The following is an 8,054-nucleotide window of genomic DNA, read 5'->3' as shown; positions in this document are numbered from 1 at the left end:
GTAGGGGCAGACTGACAGCTCACATGACCAGGTACTCCCTGAGACAAAATATCCGGAGGAATGATCTGGCAGCAATATTTGCTGCTTACCAATATCCACTGTTCTGCAGCCTCCACTGCTGATACCCAGGCAAACAAGTTCTGGAGTGGACCTCCAGCAAACTGCAACAGACATGCAGCTGAAGGTCCTGACTTTAGAAGGAAAACTAACAAACAGAAAGGACATCCACACCAAAATCCCATCTGTACATCCCCATCATCAAAGACCAAAGGTAGATAAAACCACAAAAATGGGGAAAAAACAGAGCAGAAAAACTGGAAACTCTAAAAATAAGAGTGCCTGTCCTCCTCCAAAGGAACACAGCTTCTCACCAGCAATGGAACAAAGCTGAAGAGAGAATGACTTTGACGAGTTGAGAGAAGAAGGCTTCAGATGACCAAACTACTCCAAAGTAAGGAGGAAGTTCAAACCCATGGCAATGAAGTTAAAAACCTTGAAAAAAAATTAGACAAATGGCTAACTACAATAACCAATGAAGAGAAGTCCTTAAAGGACCAAATGGAGATGAAAACCAAGGCAAAAGAACTACATGAGGAAGGCAAAAACCTCAGTAGCTGATTTGATCAACTGCAAGAAAGGGTATCAGTGACAGGAGATCAAATGAATGAAATGAAGTGAGAAGAAAAGTTTAGAGAAAAAAGAATAAAAAGAAATGAACAAAGCCTCCAGGAAATATGGGCCTATGTGAAAAGACAAAATCTACATCTGATAGGTGTACCCGAAAGTGATGGGGAGAATGGAACCAAGTTGAAAAACACTCTGCAGGATATTATCCAGGAGAACTTCCCCAATCTAGCAAGGTAGGCCAACATTCAAATTCAGGAAATACAGAGAATGCCACAAAGATACTACTTGAGAAGAGCAACTCCAAGACACATAATCATCGGATTCACCAAAGTTGAAACGAAGGAAAATATATTAAGCACAGCCAGAGAGAAAGGTCGGGTTACCCACAAAGGGAAGCCCATCAGACTAACAGCTGATCTCTTGGCAGAAACTCTAAAGCCAGAAGAGAGGGAGGGCCAATATTCAACATTCTTAAAGAAAATAATTTTAAACCCAGTATTTCATATCCAGCCAAACTAAACTTCTTAATTCAAGGAGAAATAAAATCCTTTACAGACAAGCAAATGCTGAGAGATTTTGTCACCATCAGGCCTGCCCTAAAAGAGCTCCTGAAGGAAGCACTAAACATGGAAAGGAATACTCGGTACTAGCCACAGCAAAAACATGCCAAATAGTAAAGAACATTGAGGCTAGGAAGAAACTGCATCAACTAACAAGCAAAATAACCAGCTAATATCATAATGATAGGATCAAATTCACAAATAACAATATTAACTTTAAATGTAAATGGGCTAAATGCTCCAATTAAAAGACACAGACTGGCAAATTGGATAAAGAGTCAAGACCCATCAGTGTGCTGTATTCAGGAAACCCATCTCATGTGCAGAGACACACATGGGCTCAAAATAAAGGGATGGGGGAAGATCTACCAAGCAAATGGAAAACAAAAAAAAAGGCAGGCATTGCAATCCTAGTCTCTGATAAAGCAGACTTTAAACCAACAAAGATAAAAAGAGACAAAGAAGACCATTACATAATGGTAAAGGGATCAATTCAACAAGAAGAGCTAACTATCTTAAATAGATATTCACTCAATACAGGAGCACACAGATTCATAAAGCAAGTCCTTAGAGACCTATAAAGAGACTTAGACTCCCACACAATAATAATGGGAGACTTTAACACCCCACTGTCAACATTAGACAGATCAACAGGACAGAAAGTTAACAAGGATATCCAGGAATTGAATTCAGCTCCGCAACAAGTGAACCTAATAGACATCTACAGAACTCTCCAACCCAGCTCAACAGACTATACATTCTTCTGAGCACCACACCACACTTATTCCAAAATTGACCACATAGTTGGAAGTAAAGCACTCCTCAGCAAATGTAAAAGAGCAGAAATTATAACAAACTGTCTCTCAGACCACAGTGCAATCAAAATAGAACTCAGGATTAAGAAACTCACTGAACACCACTCAACTACATGGAAACTGAACAACCTGATCCTAAATGACTATTGGGTACATGATGAAATGAAGGCAGAAGTAAAGATGTTCTTTGAAACCAATGAGAGCAAAAACACAACATACCAGAATCTCTGGGACACATTCAAAGTGGTGTGTAGAGGGAAATTTATATCACTAAATGCCCATGAGAGAAAGCAGGAAAGATTTAAAATTGACACCCTAATCACAATTGAAAGAACTAGAGAAGCAAGAGTAAACACATTCAAAAGCTGGCAGAAGGCAAGAAATAACTAAGATCAGAGCACAACTGAAGGAAATAGAGACAGAAAAAAGTTTCAAAAATCAGTGAATCCAGGAGCTGGTTTTTTGAAAGGATCAACAAAATTGATAGACCACTAGCAAGACTAATAAAGAATAAAAGAGTGAAGAATCAAGTAAATGCAATAAAAAATGATAAAGGGGACATCACCACAGATCACACAGAAATACAAACTACCATCAGAAAATACTACAAACACCTCTACACAAATAAACTAGAAAATCTGGAAGAAACACATAAATTCCTTGACATGTACATCCTCCCAAGACTAAACAAGGAAGAAGTTGAATCTCTGAATAGGCCAATAACAGGCTCTGAAATTCAGGCAATAATGAACAGCATACCAACCAAAAAAAGTCCATGACCAGATGGATTCACAGCTGAATTCTACCAGATGTACAAAGAGGAGCTGGTACCATTCCTTCTGAAACTATTCCAATCAATAGAAAAAGAGGGAATCCTCCCTAACTCATTTTATGAGGCCAGCATCATCCTGATACCAAAGCCTGGCAGAGACACAACCAAAATAGAGAATTTTAGACCAATATCCCTGAAGAACATCGATGCAAAAATCCTCAATAAAATACTGGCAAACTGAATCCAGCAGCACATCAAAAAGCTTATCCACCATGATCAGGAGGGCTTCATCCCTGGGATGCAAGGCTGGTTCAACATTCGCAATCAATAAACATAATCCAACATATAAACAGAACCAACAACAAAAACCATATGATTATCTCAATAGATGCAGAAAAGGCCTTTGACAAAATTCAACAACTTTTCATGCTAAAAACTCTCAATAAATTAGGTATTGATGGGACGTATCTCAAAATAATGAGAGCTATCTATGACAAACCCACAGTGAATATCATATTGAATGGGCAAAAACTGGAAGCATTCCCTTTGAAAACTGGCACAAGACATGGATGCCCTCTCTCACCACACCTATTCAACATAGTGTTGGAAGTTCTGGCCAGGGCAATTAGGCAGGAGAAGGAAATAAAGGGTACTCAATTAGGAAAAGAGGAAGTTAAATTGTCCCTCTTTTCAGATGACATGATTGTACATTCTAGAAAACTCATTGTCTCAGCTCAAAATCACCTTAAGCTGATAGACAACTTCAGCAAAGTCTCAGGATACAAAATCAATGTACAAAAATTACAAGCATTCTTATACACCAATAACAGACAAACAGAGAGCCAAATCATGAGTGAACTGTCATTCACAATTGCTTCAAAGAGAATAAAATACCTAGGTATCCAACTTACAAGGGACGCTAAAGACCTCTTCAAGGAGAACTATAAACTGCTGCTCAATGAAATAAAAGAGGATACAAACAAATGGAAGAACATTCCATGCTCATGGATAGGAAGAATCAGTAGCATGAAAATGGCCATACTGCGCAAGGTAATTTATAGATTCAATGCCATCCCCATCAAGCTACCAAAGACTTTCTTCACAGAACTGGAAAAAGCTACTTTAAAGTTTATATGGAACCAAAAAGGAGCCCACATCACCAAGTCAATCCTCAGCAAAAAGAACAAAGCTGGAGGTATCATACTACCTGACTTTGAACTATACTACAAGGCTACAGTAACCAAAACAGCATGGTGCTGGTACCAAAACAGAGATATAGATCAATGGAACAGAGCAGAGCCCTCAGAAATAATGCCACATGTCTACAACCATCTGATCTTTGACAAACCTGACAAAACAAGAAATGGGGAAATGATTCCCTATTTAATAAATGGTGCTGGGAAAACTGGCTAGCTATATGTAGAAAGTTGAAACTGGATGCCTTCCTTACACCTTATAAAAATTAATTCAAGATGGATTAAAGACTTAAATATTAGACGTGAAACCTTAAAAACCCTAGAAGAAAACCTAGACAATACCATTCAGTACATAGGTATGGGCAAGGACTTCACATGTAATACACGAAAACCAATGGCAACAAAAGGAAAAATTGACAAATTAGATCTAATTAAACTAAAGAGCTTCTGCACAGCAAAAGAAACTACCATCAGAGTGAACAACCAACCCACAGAATGGGAGAAAATTTTTGCAATCTACTCATCCAACAAAGAGCTAATATCCAGAATCTACAATGAACACAAACAAATTTACAAGAAAAAAACAAACAACCCCATCAAAAAGTGGGCGAAGGATATGAACAGACACTTCTCAAAAGAAGACATTTATTCAGCCAAAAGACATATGAAAAAATCCTCATCATCACTGGCCATCAGAGAAATGCAAATCAAAACCACAATGAGATACCATCTCACTCCAGTTAGAATGGCAATCATTAAAAAGTCAGGAAACAACAGGTGCTGGAGAGGATGTGGAGAAATAGGAACACTTTTAAACCGTTGGTGGGACTGTAAACTAGTTCAAGCATTGTGGAATTCAGTGTGGCAATTCCTCAGGGATCTAGAACTAGAAATACCGTTTGACCCAGCAATCCCATTACTGGGTATATGGCCAAAGGATTAAAAAACATGCTGCTATAAAGTCACATTCACACCTATGTTTATTGTGGCACTATTCACAATAGCAAAGACTTGGAACCAACCCAAATGTCCAACAATGATAGACTGGATTAAGAAAATGTGGCACATATACACCATGGAATACTATGCAGTCATAAAAAATGATGAGTTCATGTCCTTCGTAGGGATGTGGATGAAGCTAGAAACTATCATTCTCAGCAAACTATCACAAGGACAAAAAAAGCAAACACTGCATGTTCTCACTTATAGGTGGGAATTGAACAATGAGAATACTTGGACACAGGAAGGGGAACATAACACACTAGGGCCTGTTGTGGGATGGGGAGATTTACCTAATGTTAAATGATGAGTTAATGGGTGCAGCACACCAACATGTCACATGTATACATATGTAACTAACATGCACGTTGTGCACATGCACCCTACAACTTTAAGTATAATAATGATAATCTTACAATGAAAAAATTTAGGAACAACAACAAAGCAAACTAAATGTATAGGTTCAAGTTTGAGATACAGAGATAACGGGTCAAGTACATTGAAAAAATATGAGTAGATGCATAGGGACCTGTGGTCTTATAACAAAATGTCTATAGTTTGTGTCATGAGAGTCCTACTATAAGACAACACAAGAGAGGACAGGCTGAAAAAGTGCTAAAGAAAGAAAAGCTGAAACCTACTCAAATTTGCCAACACATAATTCTGGAGGAATTGGATATCCATAGGAAACAAAGAATCAAACATAATCTCAACTTATCACCCACAATTTATTTGAAAAATTAATATATGGCAAGGATGTGATGAAAAAAAGAACACTGGCTTGGTGCAGTGGCTCACGTCTGTAATCTTGACACTTTGGGAGGCCGAGGGAGGCAGAACATCTGAGGTCAGGAGTTCAAGACCAGCCTCACTAAGATGGTGAAACCTCATTTCTACTAAAGAGACAAAAATTAGCTGGGCAGGGTGATGTGTGCCTATAATCCCAGCTACCAGGGAGGCTGAGGCAGGAGAATCACCTGAACCTGGGAGGTGGAGGTTGCTGTGAGCTGAGATCATTTCATTACACTCCAATGCACTCCTGGGTGACAAGAGTGAAACTCGTTCAAAAAAAAAAAACAGAAGGAAAAGAAGAAGGAAGAAGAAGAAGAGGAAGAAGAGGAAGAAGAAGAGGAAGAGGAAGAGGAGGAAGAGGAAGAGGAAGAAGAAGAAAAAGAAGAAGAAGAAGGAAAAGAAGAAGGAGAGGAAGAGGAAGAAGAAGACCATAGACAGCTGGTATGAATGTAAATTAATGTAATCTCTATGGAAATCATAGAGAGATTTCACAAGGGACTAAGAATAACTACTATTTGACCCAGCAATCCCATTACTGAGAATCTGCTCAAACAAAAATAAATGATTACATCAAAAAGATACTTACATTTGTATGTTTATAACAGCATTATTCATAATAGCAATGTCATGGAATCAACTTAAGTGTTCATCAATGAATGATTCAATAAAGACAATATTTTATAATATATAACATATATTATATATAGAATGCTATGCAGCCATGAAATTACGTTTTTGTATTAATAGTAACATGGGTAGAATGGGAGGCCATTATTTTAAGTAAAATAATTCAGAATGAGAAAATCATATTCTCACTTGCAAATGAAGCTAGACAATACGTATACATGAGCATACAGGTAAAAAATTAATAGACACTAGGGATTCCAGAAGAAGGTGAGGGAAAAGATTGACAGATGAAAAATGACATATTCAGCCCAATGTTCACTGTTTGGCTGATAAATACACCAGAAGCACAAATTCTACCAGTATACAATATAACCCTATAACAATTGTCCCCATGTAGCCTCCAAATCTATTAGCATTAAAAATACAATCTAATATGGATCATAGACTTAAGTATAAAGCATAAAACTGTAAAAACCTTTAGCAAAAATTACAATAGCAAGAAGAAAACTTTTTCTGTGCCTAAGCTCAGGCAAGGAGTTCTTAGAGATGACACAGAAAGCATGACAAATAAAAGAAAAAAAATTGGTGAATCTCACTTAGTCAAAGTTAAAAACATTTGGTCTACAAACACCCTTATCCACAAGATGAAAAGGCCAATTACAGATTGGCAGACATGTATGAAAACCAACTGGTAATTAAGAAAAAAGAATACTCCAAACTTAGCAGTAAACAAACACACTCAAAATCCATTCAGAAAATTGGTAAATGAGATAAAAGGACATCTCAATGAAGAGAATATACAAATGGCAGATAAGTATGTGAAAAGATGCTCAATAACTTTCAACATTAGGAAAATACTATTTAGAAACACTGCCTGCCAGGCATGGTTGTTCATGCTTATAATCCAAGCACTTTGGGAGGCTTAGGTGGGAGGATTGCTTGAGGCCAGCTGTTTGAGACCAGCCTGGGAAACATAGAAAGACCTCATCTCTATAAAATATTAAAAAGAAAAAAATACCCAGGCATTGTGGCATGCAACTGTCACAACTACCACTTGATGGAAGGTGGAGGCTTCAGTGAGCTGTGATCATGCTACTGCACTCCAGACGGGGCAACAGGACTAGAACATAGCAGAAAGAAAGAAAGAGAGAGAGAAAAGAAAGAAAGAAAGAAAGAAAGAAAGAAAGAAAGAAAGAAAGAAAGAAAGAAAGAAAGAAAGAAAGATAGAAAGAAAGAAAGAAAGAAAGGAGGGAGGGAGGGAGGGAGGGAGGGAGGGAAGGAAGGAAGGAAGGGAGGAAGGAAGGGAGAGATGAAAGAAAGAAAGAGATAAGAAAGAAAGAAAGAAGAAAGAAAGAAAGAAAGAAAGAAAGAAAGAAAGAAAGAAAGAAAGAAAGAAAGAAAGAAAGAAAGAAAGAAAAGAAAGAACGAACCCCATAATCCAATACCTATACTGTCAGGCACCCTAGCCTAAGCCTGCTTGTATACATCCAGATGGCCTGAGGCAACTGAAGAACCACAAAAGTGAAAATGTCCAGTTTTTGCTTTAACTCATGTCATTGCCTTGTGAAATTCCTTCTCCTGGACAATGAGTCTCAGAAGCTCCCCGCTGAGGACCTTGTGACCCCGCCCCACTCACAAAAGAACCATTCCCTTTGATTGTAATTTT

This window comes from Pongo abelii, chromosome Y (genome assembly GCF_028885655.2).
Source record: "Pongo abelii isolate AG06213 chromosome Y, NHGRI_mPonAbe1-v2.0_pri, whole genome shotgun sequence".
Lineage (NCBI taxonomy): Eukaryota > Metazoa > Chordata > Mammalia > Primates > Hominidae > Pongo > Pongo abelii.
This window is presented reverse-complemented; position numbering follows the sequence as displayed.